Source organism: Elephas maximus, chromosome 2 (genome assembly GCF_024166365.1).
Source record: "Elephas maximus indicus isolate mEleMax1 chromosome 2, mEleMax1 primary haplotype, whole genome shotgun sequence".
NCBI lineage: Eukaryota > Metazoa > Chordata > Mammalia > Proboscidea > Elephantidae > Elephas > Elephas maximus.
Window position 1 is genome coordinate 151,723,148 of NC_064820.1, and position 15,295 is coordinate 151,738,442.

The following is a 15,295-nucleotide window of genomic DNA, read 5'->3' on the forward strand; positions in this document are numbered from 1 at the left end:
GACAGACAAGAAGGTACTTAAGAGGAGGCAGAGGTACCTTGAATGGGGGGGTGAGGGGTCTCTTTTCCATTACTTTGCCCCAGGAGCCCCCAGAGTATGTGTGTGATATTTCTCCTGCCTGGCCTTGACCAGGTTTAAAGAAGGAATACCCCCTGGAGATTGATGTCTTGGACTTGTCTTCCCCTCCTGCAGCCTCATCGTTGGTGACTTAAAGAAATTGTTTGGACACAGGAGTTAATGGAAGTAGGGTGCTAGCGAGTGGCTGAGCTCATCACTGTCTTCCTGCATTCCAAGAGCAGATCTATCTTTCAAGGTGAGATACCCTGGAATGACTTTCCAAAGTCTGAGAAGTAGAGGCTACCTTGGCAGGGTATGGCTGAGGGTAGCCTGGTCAGCTATTTTGGGAAGCCAGGACAACCACAAAATGGCTGTAGGGATTGACTAGGAGGGCTTACGCCCCCCCCCGCCTTTTTTTTTTTTAATTATGGGGGGAAACGAGGCAGAGGATATTGGCATCACTTAGGGATGCTGCTGCCCCAAACCACGCCTTTTTCTACCCCTCCCACACGCAAGCCTCCACTGAGGGAGGTGGTAGATGTGTATGAGGTGCACTGGCCAGGAATCAAATCTGGGTCTTCCTCAAGGAAGGCAGGAATTGTACCACTGAACCACCGCTGCCTCACCACAGTTACTTAGTTGGGTCTTACTCTGTCATTGCTCTGCCCCTTATTCTTGCTGCTTTTTTCTCTTCCTCAGTCTCTGAACATCACCTTTCCTTTCCCCTCTCCCTCCGTCTTGAAAGTGGAAAGTGTTGCCATCGTTCAGGATACACCAAAATGGATTTAAATCAGATTAAAGAACAAACTGGAATTGAGGATTAGTAGGTGGGCCAAGAGAGAAGGCAGCCACACTAGGGGTGAGCTGTGGAATCCTACAGGCTTTTATAGGAATCTTATATGTTAGAACTACAGAGACCCGAGGAATCTGCTGGCCACTCCTGTACTTTCAGAAAGGGGTTGGAGGTCTTTTTGGAAAGAGCTATGATTATTTGCCAATGGTCAATTTAGATGTGCCCCACTGGCACTTGGGGGAGTTACTGGGGAGAAGCAACTTCGCTCCCCAAGGCTGGCAGATCCCCCTACCACACACTCATTCCCCTTAGATGATTCACTGAGTGTGTCACAGCTTCCTTTCTCAGGCTCAGAGGAGGTTGATTTTGCTTTGCAGAACATGGCTTTCTCCTGAAGCCGGGGACATCTGCAAGCTGGACAGCCCTCCTCAGAGCTCTGTGCATGTGCCCAGAGACCAGGCTGCAGGCCCTGCATGTGACAGCCTAGGCATACTTCTCTCAGGACTACCGTTCCCTGGACATCTGCTTCCCTGGTCTCTCATGCCCCCTGGGGAAGTCCAGCTCTGGTTTGGAGTTCGGCAGTGATGGGGGGGAATCTAAAACATGACCCCAACTGGTGGGGCCTCCTCCTGAAGCAGCTGGATTAGGGTGTGGGCACTGCAAATAGAATCCACTTCTTTAAGCATCCTCCTTCCTTTCTTCAGGAGCCCTAGTGGCACAGTGGTTAAGAGCTCAGCTGCAAACCAAAAGGATGGCAGTTTGAATCCATCAGCTGCTTCTTGGAAACCCCATGGGGGTAGTTCTCCTCTCTCCTATAGAGTCGCTATGAGACTGTATCCTTCCTCTACCCTCATCTGGCTTCAGCCAAGCCAAACAGCAGGGGGAGCTCCTGGGTCATCCCAGGAGGTGATATGGGGTTGATGGCTTCAGTTTTGGCCCAGAGAACATCAGAAATTTTGTCTGTCCATCTGTCAATCTGAAGGTGAGCAGGGCAGACCCTTTGAGAACTGGGAGCAATCTTTTTCTAGCAAGAGACAAACACTTGGGAGAAAACTGGCTTTTCTGATTTGTCCCCGAAACTTCTTGGGGTGAAAGGGACTCAGGCTCTTCCTCTGGGAGATAAGCTAGTGGGGCAGAGCTGGGGTAGGTCTCTGTCTGGGAGCCATGGCCAAGCCAGGTCAGCCCCAGTTCAGGGACAGTGTATATCCTGGCTCTTTGCCAGCCCCCAGCAGCTGACCCGGGTTTGGCGGTCTTTTGGGAGCTGTATGTTTCAGTTTTCTTCCGAATTATTTTGAGATTCATTTGTGTTGTTATTTCCCATACCCTGCCCACTAGGTCATCTCATAGCGACCCTATAGGACAAAGTAGAACTGCCCTGTACAGTTTCCAAGATGTGCCTAGCGGATTTGAACTGCCAACCCTTTGGTTAGCAGCCGTAGCACTTAACCACTATGCCACCAGGGTTTCTGTGAGTTGGAATCAACTCAGTGGCACTGGGTTTTTTTTTTGTTTTTTTTTTTTGCGGGGGGGCCCACTAGGTGCTTTATCACGGGAAAATGGCTCTCTCTTTCTCCCAGGTCTAACATGGTCCTCTGTGACTGTTCCCAGGCCTGTCTGGGAGTAAGATGGGAATGGGGCGAGGCAGGGAGTCTGCCCAGGTTGGGGGGTGTGGCACATTCCTGACCCTGTTGTTAACACAGCTGTGGCTTCTGGGCAGCAGCTGACCTGAGGGTAAGCCCAGAAGGTCAGCTGCTGCCCAAAAGGTCCTGCTCCTGCCTTTTCTTCTGGTAGTCCCCCTAGGCTTCCACAGCCCCTACCCTGTCATCCTAAAGCCACTGGATCCTCAGAAATTTCTCGTTTCCAGTAACAGGACCTGTGTAGGTATTCATGTATGTGCACAGGGAGGGTAAGATATTTGTATCAGGTTATATAGCCCCAGAAGAAAAGTGCTTTGGCTTCTAAAGGCAGTTGCTGTTGAGCTGATTTTAACTCATGGAAACCCCATGTCTGTCAGAGTAGAACTGTGCTCCATAGGTTTTTTTTTTTTAATAATTTTTATTGTGCTCTAAGTGAAAGTTTACAAATCAAGTCAGTCTCTCACACAAAAACCCATATACACCTTGCTACACACTCCCAGTTACTCTCCCCCTAATGAGACAGCCCACTCTCTCCCTCCATTCTCTCTTTTCGTGTCCTTTTCGCCAGCGTCTAACCCCCTCCACCCTCTCATCTCCCCTCCAGGCAGGAGATGCCAACATAGTCTCAAGTGTTCACCTGATCCAAGAAGCTCACTCCTCACCAGCATCCCTCTCCAACCCATTGTCCAGTCGAACCCAAGTCTGAAGAGTTGGCTTCGGGAACGGTTCCTGTCCTGAGCCAACAGAAGGCCTGAGGGCCTTTTCTGCATGAATTCATAAAATCATGTGATTCTTGTCTTTTGTGTTATTTATGTGGTAGATTACATTAATTGTTTTTTCTAATGTTGAACCATCCCTGCGTACCTGGTATGAATCCCACTTGGTCATGCTGTAGGGATAATTCTTTGATTTTGGCCCTTTCTTCTTTTTGGATGTGTGCATTTATTGATATAAATTGGCCTCTGAGCACCACTTTTGCTGTGTCCCAAAGGTTCTGATAGGAAGTGTTTTCATTCTCATTGGATTCTATGAATTTCTTTATTCCATCCTTAATGTCTTCTATAATCCAGTCTTTTTGGAGCAGGGTATTGTTCAGTTTCCAAGTGTTTGATTTCTTTTCCCTGCTTTTCCTGTTACTAATTTCCACTTTTATGGCCTTTTGGTCAGAGAAGATGCTTTGTAATATTTCAGTGTTTTGGATTCTGCTAAGGCTTGCTTTGTGACCTAATATGTGGTCTATTCTAGAGAATGTTACATGTGCACCAGAAAAGAAAGTATACTTGGTTGCTGTTGGGTGGAGTGTTCTGTATATGTCTGTGAGGTCAAGTTGGTTGATTGTGGCATTTAGATCTTCCATGTCTTTATTGAGCTTCTTTCTGGATGTCCTGTCCTTCACCGAAAGTGGTGTGTTGAAGTCTCCTACTATTATTGTGGAGCTGTCTATCTCACCTTTCAATGCTGATAGAGTTTATGTATCTTGCAGCCCTGTCATTGGGTGCATAAATATTTAATATGGTTATATATTCTCGGTGTATTGTCCCTTTAATCATTATATAGTGTCCTTCCTTATCCTTTCTGATGGATTTAACTTTAAAGTCTATTATGTCAGACATTAATATTGCCACTCCTGCTCTTTTTTGATTGTTGTTTGCTTGATATATATTTTTCCATCCTTCCATAGGGTTTTTAATGGCTGATTTTTTTTGGAAGTAGAACACCAGACCTTTCTTCTGAGGTGCGTCTGGGTAAACTTGAATACCAGCCTTTCAGTTGGCAGCTGAAAGTGTTAACCATTTGCACTACCCAGGGACTCCTTTGGCTTCAGCACCTCCAATTTCTGTCTGTCCAAAGGGTGGGGGAATGTCCAGGGTGTGGTGGCCAGTATGGAGGATGGGATTTCTGGTCTTCATTGCCAGCAGAGCTGGGGGCACAGACTTGAGGGTGTGGATTTGTTCTTGGGGAAGAAACGCCCAGGTCAACCTCGGGTGTACCTCTTCCTGTAGGGCCCTCAGGTTTGCCTTGAAAATTAAAGCAGGATCTCTGTTGGGCTGAGGAGGAGGAGAGCAGGGGGAGGGAAAGACAAGCTCAGGCCCGCCTTACTCCACCCCCACTGAGGCATGAACTCTCAAACTCTCTAGGGCAGTAGGGAGTAGAAATGGGTGCCCTTTCTGAAAATCTGAAGAGAAGCAAATTCCATACCTTGCCTTGAGCCTTTTCCCTGTGTCTCTCATTCCTTTCAACGAAAACATTCTTCCTGAGGTTTCACCTAAATTCTTTCAGTGGCATTATGGTACACACTGGGAACTCCCGGGACACCCAATTGTGCAATTTGTTGGGGAGCTACAGATGTGCGGACAGGTCTGAGGATGAGGAAGACTGCATCAGTTCCAAAGCCCATCACAGATTGGCCTGAACTGTTGTGTTGCTTGGTAGTGAAGGGAATGCTGGGAGCTGGTCTCAAAGGTCCAAGTATGGCAGGGCCCAGGAAGAGTGTTGGTGTTTTCAGGGAGGAAGATGGTGAGGGTTTGGGAGCAGTCTGCCCCGCTTGGTCAGATTTGATATCTTACTGAAATGAGGCTTTAGCTGCACCAACAAAAGGCAGGAACCTTTAAGAGATATCTTACCCTCCTCCATGCAGTACTCTGTTAAACACCTCAACATGAAGAAAACAAAAATCTGCCTGGAGCACAGGAGAATGAAGAAACCCAAAGACACAAGGGAAAGATTAATCAAAAGGACTAATGGATCCCAACTACCATAGCCTCCACCAGACTGAGTCCAGCATAACTAGATGGTGCCTGTCTCCCACCACCAACTGCCTTGACAGGGATCACAATAGAGAGTCCCAGACAGACCTGGAGAAAAATATAGAAGAAAATTTTAACTCACAAAAAAAGACCAGACTTACTGATCTGACGGAGACTGGAGAAACTCAGGAGTGTGGCTCTGGGCACCCCTTTAACCTCAGTACTGAAGTCGCTCCTGATGTTCACCCTTCAGCCAAAGATTAGATAGGCCCCTAAAACAAAACAAGACTAAAAGGGTACAACAACCCAGGGGCAAGAACAAGAAGGTAGGAGGGGACAGAAAAGTTGGTAATGGGGAACCCAAGGTCCAGAAGGGGAGAGTGTTGACATGTTATGGGGTTGGCAACCAATGTCACAAAACAATGTTTTGTTAATTATTATATTAATATTAATTGTTTAAACTAATTAAACCATTTATATTGTTTAGTAATAATTTATATTAATTGTTTAATGAGAAACTAATTTGCTCCGTAAACCTTCATCTAAAGTACAATAAAAAAAAAAAAAAAAAGCAGGCGCAGAAATAAAAAAACGAAAATCCTCGTAACTGGACCGATAAGCAACATCATGATAAACCTAGAAAAGAGTGAAGTTGTCAAGGATTTCATTTTACTTGCATTCACAATCAACACCCGTAGAAGGAGCAGCCAAGAAATCAAAAGACGCGTTGCATTGGGCAAATCTGCAAAAGATCTCTTGAAAGTATTAAAAAGCTAAGATGCCACTTTAAGGACTAAGGTGCGCCTGACCCAAGCCATGGTATTTTCAGTTGCCTCAATATGCATGCTAAAGCTGGACAATGAATAAGGAAAACCAAAGAATTGAAGCCTTTGAATTTCAGTGTTGGCGAAGAATATTGAACATGCTATGGACTACCAAAAGAACAAACAGATCTCTCTTGGAGGAAGTACAGCCAGAATGTTCCTTGGAGGCATGGATGGCGAGACTTTGTCTCACATACTTTGGACATGTTATTGGGAGGCACCAGTCCCTGGAGAAGGACATCATGCTTGGGAAAGTAGAGGGTCAGCAAAAAAGAGGAAGACCCTCAATGAGATGGATTGACACAGTGGCTGCAACAATAGGCTCAAGCATGACAACAATTGTGAGGATGACACAAGACGGGACAGTGTTTCAGTCTGTTTTACTTACGGTCGCAGCGAGGCGGAACTGACTCAGTGGCACCTAAGAACAACAACAACATGTGGTCCTCTGATTTATTCCCTTGTGTCTCCTCCCTCAGCTGGACATCTGACAAAACTTTTTTCCCTTTCTAAATGACACTGGGCATTAGCTAGATATCAGCCAACTTAGGGAACCTTAGGCTCCTGAGACAAGTGAGGGAGTACAGAAGTCAAAGGCTCATCCTGGTCAGGAAGTAAGTTGGAAGCTCAGTGGCACTACCACTGGGCATGATTCCCGCACGCTCCAGTTCAGGAAGCTTCATTTTCACAGCCCTTTCTGCTTAGGGAACTAGGAGTTAGGCTAGCTTGGTGATAGTTCCCCAGCCCTGCAGCTTTCAGTATATACTCTGAAGGCCTGAGGGAAAGGGGCATGTAAGGTCCATAATAGTAACAGCTCCTGTTCATTGGGTGCTTTCCATAGGTTAGGCATTGATCTAAACATTTTATGTGTTTTATCTCATGTAATCTTCAAACAACCCATTGAATTATGTCTAATTATGATTTCTCTTTTACACATGAGTAAACAGAGGTACGTACTTGATAATAAAAATTTAAACAGTAGTAATAATGATAAAATTTTAACAGTTTTTTTTTTTTTTTTAAACTGATTCAGTGCAAGGCCCTGGCTCTGCAAGCACAGTACGTGCATGGTATCATTGAATCCTGGGAATGTATCATACTGTACCCATTTCACAGCTAAGGAAACTGAGACTGAGAGAGAAGTGACTTGCCCAAGGTCACATTTTTAGAAAAATGACAACCAAGAGCCAAACGCGCTTCTGTCTGATTCCAAAGCAGCCCAGAGGTCCGTCGTGGGGAGAGCAGGTGGCTATGGAAGAGAGACCGTTAGAAGCAGGTGGACTAGGCCAGGAGTTGGAGTCAGAGTCAAAGAGTCTGGAATGCTGGGAAGTTGTGAAAGAGCCCTCCCGCTCCCCCATCCACACTTGACAGTGAAGGAAGCTTTGATCTCATCTTCTCACCTACATGGGACTGAGCTATATAAAGCAAACTCACAACCTGCAGTAAAACAGATCCTGGAACAGAATGAACAGAGAAGTGGGGGCATTTGCTCTGGCCTGAGCCCCTGCCTCCCTGCTCATCCTCAAATGTTTATCCCCACTCCTGCAGCCTTGTGGGGCTCCTGTCGGTATCTGCTCTCTGCATCATCATTGGGAGTCTTGTAGGTCTGTAGCTGCCTTGGTAACTTGATGGGAAGGTCTTTAGTCTTCCTGGAATCCGAGAGAGGAGCTAGGCTCTGTTGGGCTGCTGCTCAGAAAAGGGAAGAAGCCTTTCCAGTGCTCACTGCCCCTGCCAGCCAGACAGTCCTTCCTTGTGTCTCACCTCAGCTTCTGTTCCTTCTGTAGGAGCTTTATAAGCTTGTGCAGCCCCTCGGGCTGGGCCTGAGGGAAGGGAGCTGTCAGGTACTGCTCTGTCCTTGGATTTGGCTCCCACTGTTACAGGGTTACCAGAGCTGCCTGGACTCCTGCTTGCTCCCCTGCCTTGGCCCTTCAGTCTTAATTGGTTTCATGAAGTTCAGTGCCTGTTTTTTATGAGACAGGTAATTACGGTGAGGGAAGGTCAGGCCCTCCTCTGTTGGACGTGGCGGGGCCTCCAGAATTGCTGACTCCCCAGTCGGCACCAGGCAGACTGATGGGATCAGGGTGGGCAGGGGCAGCTGGACCCTGGGAACACTCACTGTGGGAAGAGGGCCTGGGCCTCCAGCCTTTTAGTCCCTTCCATGGGATCATGGAGTATGTGCACCTCCAGCCTCTCGGAGGAGCCCACACACCTGAGGAGGGTACCTGCAGATGCAGTCCTTCCAATGGGGTAAGGGAGGAGAGAAAGCCAGGGTGTAAGGTGGGGTGCTCCTTCTAGGGGCTTGTGGAGGTTCCCTCAGGCCTTCTGGGGGGGATTCCTACATGGGGTGCCCCTGGCTGTGCCAAGAGATTTGTGGGGCTGTTTCTTCCACCCTTCCTCCTCTGTCTTCTTCCTTTCCTTTCTTTGACAGTTTCAGTCCAAAATATGGCCTATTTCCTCTCTAGGTCACTCTCTATAACCTGTCTCTGTGTTTCTCTCTCGGTCCTTCTCCCTTTCAGCCTTAGTCTCGGATGGATCTCTCTCTCAACTCTCTCTCTCTTACATTCCGCCTCCTCCCTCCTTTCCCTTCTTCCCAGATGGAAATTGACTTGCTGTCTGATGGAGGATAGTTCCACTCACTGCTGGCATAGGCAGGGTCTGAGTGCGGTGGGGAGTAGATGGGAATGGGGAAATGACTTGGGATCTCATCACAGGAAGGGAATGGGTGGGGTGGGGAGGGCGGAGAGTAGAGGTTTAGGCGCTTCTCTCCAGGCTGGGAGCTGCTTTCTAGGATTGACTCTCAGATGGGCTGAGAGGTTGGCCCTGGTCCCTAGATCAGGCCAAATTGCTGTGTGCAGCTACCCTGCTCCCCTAGCCATCTTGGAAGGAGATTTGACAACTTGCCCAAGCTCTGTTTACTGTTTGTCCTCATCTCCTCCTAAACCAAAAACAAACCCATTGCCATCAAGTTGATTCTGACTCATAGCAACCCTATAGGACAGAGTAGAACCACCTCATAGAGTTTCCAAGGAGCGCCTGGTGGATTCGAACTGCCGACCTTTTGGTTAGCACCCATAGCTCTTAACCACTACGTAACCGGGGTTTCCAAACATCTGTCCCTGGGTGGGCTCGAACCACCAACCTTTCGATTAACAGCTGAATGGAGGGAGAAAAAAAAAAAGTTGCCTTCGAGTAGATTGCAACTTATCCTGACCTTATAGGACAGAGTAGAACTGCCCCATAGGGTTTCCAAGGAGCGTCTGGTGGATTCAAACTGCTCATCTTTTGGCTAGCAGCTGTAGCTCTTAACCACTGCTCCACCAGGGCTCCAAAGGGGGAGAAGTACTGGCTTATATGGTGGCTGGCTCATTCATGACAGACACTTGGTGGCATTTTCAGACTGGGCCAGTTGCTGGGTATGGCTGGCTGTGGGACAGAATGACCTCAGGAAAATTCCCCACCTACTCAACATAGTGTAGGATTCCCTCCTCCCCTTGCTTTCTGACTCAATGGCCAACTCCCCAGGTGCTGGCCTCTCTAGAGTAAGCCCAACTATGTGGGGACAGAAGGGAGGAATGAGGTACAAGCTGCCCAGATCAGCAGGGCCTGGAGTCCCTCATCTGCGGAGGCAAGACCCTGCTCCTCCTCCGTTTAATTAGCTAATGTCTGTAAAGGGCTAGGTGATGGAAAAGCCCTATACAAATGTTGAGCACAATTTCATTTCCAAGGCTCGCCAAGAGTGTATTTGCAGACTTGAGCAAAAGGTCACTGGGCCTGTCTGGGACAGAGGGAGGACTCCTTACAGGGCTCAAAGGGAGGATGAAGCTGGAAAGTTGGGGCAGGGGGAGGCCACCATGGGGGCCAGAGTCCCTCCATCCTCAGTCCCCTAGCACCTTGGCACCATGCCGGCTTTGCACCTCCCGCCCCATGCTGGTGACTCCCAGGCTCCTAGAGGCTGAGCCCTCTCTCCAGGGACCACCCTTAGAACCTCAGAACCTTTCTACCAGGAGATTATGCTAATAGCCACAAGAGCTAATATTTATGGAGCACTTACTGTGCGCCAGGCTCTCTACGGGGCCCAGAATTCTCTAGCTTAGGAAAGGTGGCTGCCTCTCAGTAGTGCGGTAGAGCAGGTTTTCCAGCAAGGTGAGCCCCCTGAGCGCTGCAGGCCCAGGCCTGCATGAAGTCTCTCTGAAATCTTTGGGGGGATATCACTTACCTTCTCTGACCAATGTTCCTGTTTGTAATCTTCCGGGTCCCTACAGTGTGTATGCTCTGCAAGCTCCTAGACTCTCCTGCCCTTTCCCCACTGATGCTCACCTGGCCCTAAATCCATTGTAAACAACAGTGAGGTCAATTAACCTTAGCAGGCTCCATGCCCAAGGGGCAGCTTTCCAGTTTCCGGTGCTCCAAGGCCTGCTTGGACCACATGTGTGTTCCTGGCTCTCTCAGAATTCTTTTATCTGAGACCTAGGAGTGACACCCCTTCTCCCTCTCTGACTAGGACCCGGCTTTGGGTTAGGGCCAAGAGGGAGGAGTTTGGACTAGCCAGCCTTACCCCTCAGGCCTCAGAGTCAAGGTGAGTGCTTCAGAGAGCAGGAGAGGGAGAGACGGCAAAGCAGCAAACAGAGGGTTCAGGAAGAGGCAGGCAGGCAGAGGATATCGATCATGTTTCCAGCATCCCCTGGGCCTCCTTTGTGCCTACCTGCTTAGCCCTCTAAAATCTAAACAGAGCTAGAATGGGCCTTCTGAGAGACATGGTCCTTGATCCCCCAAGTCCCTCCAGCCTCTACTCTGTCCCCAGTTGCTCTTTCTCTGGCTTTTCTCCAGAGCCCAGGGGTTTCCATGTGTCATCAGTTCATTATCATTCTGATAAAAGTCATTAGTTCTTGAAGAAGCATGACTTCCCAGCTGAGGCCAGCCACCCCACAACCTGAGGAGGAGTATAAATGGATGGAGCCATGGCATCGGGGGATGGTACACACATCTGCGCAGAACAGACAAAAACCATGATGCTTGTTCTTAGGGATGTGGGTAACATACAGACCTGCGGGCACACACAGCACACTCCTCTATACACAGGTTCAGGGATATGTGTCCACCTCTGGTTCCACCTGGTCACTGGAGACCCGACAGAGCTGATCACTGAAGCCACACTCAGTTGCTTATAGTCCCAGGGATGCACTCAAGCCATGATGCAGCATCCAGCAGCCTCAGCCTCTGGCAAACAGAGAGGCCAGGCTCCCCAGACTCAAGGGGGCGGGGGATGGGGAGTGGAATACGAAGACTGAGGTTAGAGATCTCTGAATTCCATTAGCTGCAAGAAGCATGTCCTGAATGTAAAAACACAGGGACAAGGGCGCAGAGTTGGTTCCTGACAGCAAATCCACGTTTCCACCCCTCCCCCACCAGGAAACTCCTCTAGACCACTAAAGCTATTCAGGGATTAGAGCAGCTCGGTTAATAAAAGCTGCTTATTCAAAGGGTACTTTCAGTTAATTTGCATTTACTTCATGCATATTAGGATGCCTGTGATGTGTGCCTATAAGAGCTTCCTCAGCTCACCTTTGCTGTCCCTAACTTGAGTCCCTGGTCCACACACCCCCTCCTCCTTCTCTGCTCTTCTCTGCCCTCACCAGCAGGCACAGGTATCAGTTTGGGCTGGCCCAAGCTTGGCTGGTAATCTTAGCGAAGAACTTGATGGGGAAGGGGAGGTGAATACTGGTTACTGATGGCCTGGTCCTGGAATGGCAGCTCCAGAAGCAGCCAGCAGGAGCCTATGGCCAAAGAAGTCTTCCCAAAGGAGAGCAAAGAGGGCTGAGGCCCTGGGCGAAACCTGATCTCCTAGGGAAGGATGAATCTTACTGGCTGATTGCAAATTGAGGTAGGTAGAATCAGCTTCAGCCTCTAAGACTTCATATTGGCAGTCACTCCCCTTGCCTTCAGTTTATTCAAAAAATAATGGTACCTACTATGTGCTGAGTCAGAGTCAATGTGTTGGGTTTGGTTTTTGGTTACTATGTGGCAGGCATTATGCTAAGTACCTAGAGAATACAGTGATGAATAAGACAGCATCGTCCGTGCCCTAGGGGAAGATCCAAAAAAAAAGAAACAAGGAAACCAGACAATAAATATAGAATTATGAATTATGGTAAGTAGTTCAAAGTGAACAAATAAGATGCTGAGATAGAAAGTAACAGGTCAGGGCCAGGGGAACCTGCTTCAAATGGAGTAATCAGGAAAAGGTGGTGACTTTTGAACAGACGTGGAAGAGTAGGAGCCAGGAGAAGAGCATTCAAGGCTGTGAAACTGCCAGTGCAAAAGCCCTGTGGTAGGAGTGATGGAGAAACAGAAAGCAGTGTGACTGGAGTGAGGTGATGAGGGAAGGAGTGGCACTTGATGAGGTTTGGGTGGTTAAGATTGGGCAGGGTCAGGTCTTCTGAGCCATGGCGAGGCATCTGGTATTATCCTAAGAGAGGAGGGAAACTCATGAAGAGGTTTAATCAGGGGAGTGAGGCATGATCTGATTTCCATTCAGCAGAAGGATGCATTGGAGGGGTACTAGTGGATGCAGGTAGACCAGCAAGGAGGCTATTGGAGATATCCTAGCAAAGGGGGAGGGGGCAGGAAAGGGAGAAAAAAAGCATCCAACTTTTTTCTAAAGGAAAAATCGAAGTCCTCAAAGACCTACTAGGTACAAATCAAGAATTCTTCTCTTGCTTTGTCCTTTTATTACCCCCAAGGGCACCATGGCATTTTCCATCCCAGCTCAGGGCAAAGCCACAGCTGGTACCTACTCATCCCCTGCGCATCCTGTAGTAAGGGTACTGTCATTCTAAGACTCTCCAGGGAAGGTGCCCACCTGCCTCCTGGCACATCCTGGGCCAGTGAAGGGGCTGCAGGGCTGGGGAAAGGTTGCCATTGTTGCGGGGGGGGGCGGTCAGTATAAATGTCTTCCCACCCAACTAACCTGGAATGTGTCCACAGTGCTGCACCCTGGGCAGTGCCAACCTCGGGGCGGGCTAAGGTAGACACAGACCCATCCACCCCTACTCCCTGAGCCAGAGCCCCAGAGACCCTAGAGCCAATCCCAGCTCCCTCACTGCCCCTCCCACCGTCAATCAGGGGATAAGAACAATGTCAGAATCAGGACCAGGGGAAGGGGGGCCACTCAGCACCTGAATCACCCCCCAGGGATGCAGGAATATGAGGCAAGGATCCTGAGCCTGAACATTTACAGGTAGCACTCAGGATTGAAAACTGATTTATAGTCTGAAGGCAGGCAGAGGGGAGCGGGAGGAAGGTGGGGAGCTCTGTGTACAGTGCAGCCTTGTTGGGCGGCAGTAATTATATATTACATTGAACTGTCCTTGCAGCACAGTTAAGGGCAATGGGAATGAGACTCTAAATCACGCTCCCCTGATGCTCCCCGTAGCGCTCCTCCCTGTGTGTGGCCCCAGAGCCCAGGGTTGACACTTCTCCCCATCTCAATCACACACACACACTTTCTTTCTCACACACACACACACTCACACAAAGAGCCTGGGGGCAACCAGCATGATTGGGGGCCCAGAGAACAGGAAGATGGGATGTTATGAACTCTGGCAGCTTCCAGTGGCTGCTCATCCTGAAGGCCTCGTTGTTTATTGCCTGCCCCTTTCTTCCACTGGAGCCTGAATAAATATGGGCTGTGTCATTTGAAGAAGAAACCTCTCTCCACCCTTCGTTCATTCGCTCCTGCAGCATGCTTCCTCTCCACACCACAGCCTTGGTTCATTAGGGGCCTCTTCACTTCCTAGCTGGATTTTTGCAATTGTCTCCCACCAGCTCACCTCCACCCCTAATCCATCATTCTTTACTTTGTTGCCATTGTGGTCTCCGTAAGCACCCCTCTGACCGTAATCTTGATTTCATTCATCAGAGAATTCTGGGAGTGAGGAGAGATGGTCCAAGACTTTGGTCCTTAAGGGCCCAGGAGGTAACTGAAGTTCCAGCTTCTTTAAGAAGCCTCCCCAGGCTCTTTGCTGGTTGACAATTGCTCACTCTCCTCCCTTCTTGAGCTGTAAGCCCAGGGGAAACACTGGTGTTCATCCTTCCTCAGTGGCCATTTGTGTGGCTAGACCCTGGTCCTTAAGGCCAATCACCTAGATTACCCACCATTCCCCTTGTCCCTCCTTCCAAGTCCCTGTCCCTTCGTGGCCTGGGGACTTTCTGGTTCATTAGGGTGGTGGTAGTGCTTAGTGGTAATGAGAAAGGGGTCTGGAGTCAGATCTGGATTTGAATTCTGATTTTGCTGTTTCTAGCTTGTAACCTTGGACAAGTTATTTGAGTAGAGACCTGAGTAAGAGCAAGAACTCTGTAGCCAGGCTCCCTGAGTTCAAATCTTGGCTCTGATATGTTTAGCAGTCTGACAAAGGCAAGTTGCTTAACCTGTCTGTGCATAGTTCCCTATGTCTAAAGTGACAGTTATAATAATACTTATCTCATAGGGTTGTTGGGCAGATTAAATGAGTTAATATTACGTAACCGTGCCTACTGTAATTCGTGTAACAGCATTCAAGCGTGAGCTATTATTGTCAGAGTCCCTGGGTGGTGTAAATGGTTAACATGCTCGGCTGCTAACCCAAAGGTTAGAGGTTTGAGTCTACTCAGAGACATCTCAGAGGAAAGGCCTGATGTTCTACTTCTGAAAAATCAACTATCACAAACCCTATGGAGCACAGTTCTACTCTGACACATATAGAGTTGCCATGAGTCAGAGTCTATTCCATGGCAACTGGTATTATAATTGTCATTTGATTTTCTGAGCCTCGGTTTCCTTGTCTGTAACAAATACCTCTCCTTCCTGCCTCAGGGTTGTCATGATGATCAAATGACACATTCCCTTTAGAAACTCTCAAAGGCTTTCCATATGTAAAGTATTATTATTACTTATTATCAGATATTTGCTTCCTGGGGTTACCAGGGTTTGGGCAAGAGATTTACATTCCCTTTATCAGCAAAGCAGCTACCTTCATCCTTCTCCCACATGAGCCTTTAGGCAGAAGATTGTAGGGTCCTGGTACCACCAGGAGCCGTGGGGTCATCCAGTCCTCTTCTGCTCAGAGGAAGGGTTGTACAAGGCCATGCCGACAGTTCGTCATCTCTAATAGAAAGAGGTGATTTCAGAGGAGACTGCCAGTTAACCTAAGAACAGGGAGCTTGTCTTCGTTTTACAGATCATTCCCTTCAATGCAGGGG

The 15,295-nt window shown here is 48.5% G+C and overlaps 1 long non-coding RNA gene across 7 annotated transcripts in view; it reads left to right on the top strand.

The window, feature by feature from the left end:
* Positions 1-8,752, top strand: part of LOC126070013 (uncharacterized) — a 94,776-nt gene extending 86,024 nt beyond the window's left edge. For 6 of the 7 annotated variants that reach the window (XR_007516109.1, XR_007516104.1, XR_007516103.1 and 3 more), the window contains one exon: positions 193-8,752. This is a non-coding gene — a long non-coding RNA (uncharacterized LOC126070013). The remainder of the gene's footprint in view (positions 1-192) is intronic. The other variant, XR_007516105.1, reaches the window with a different exon arrangement.
* The last annotated feature ends 6,543 nt before the right edge of the window (positions 8,753-15,295 follow it).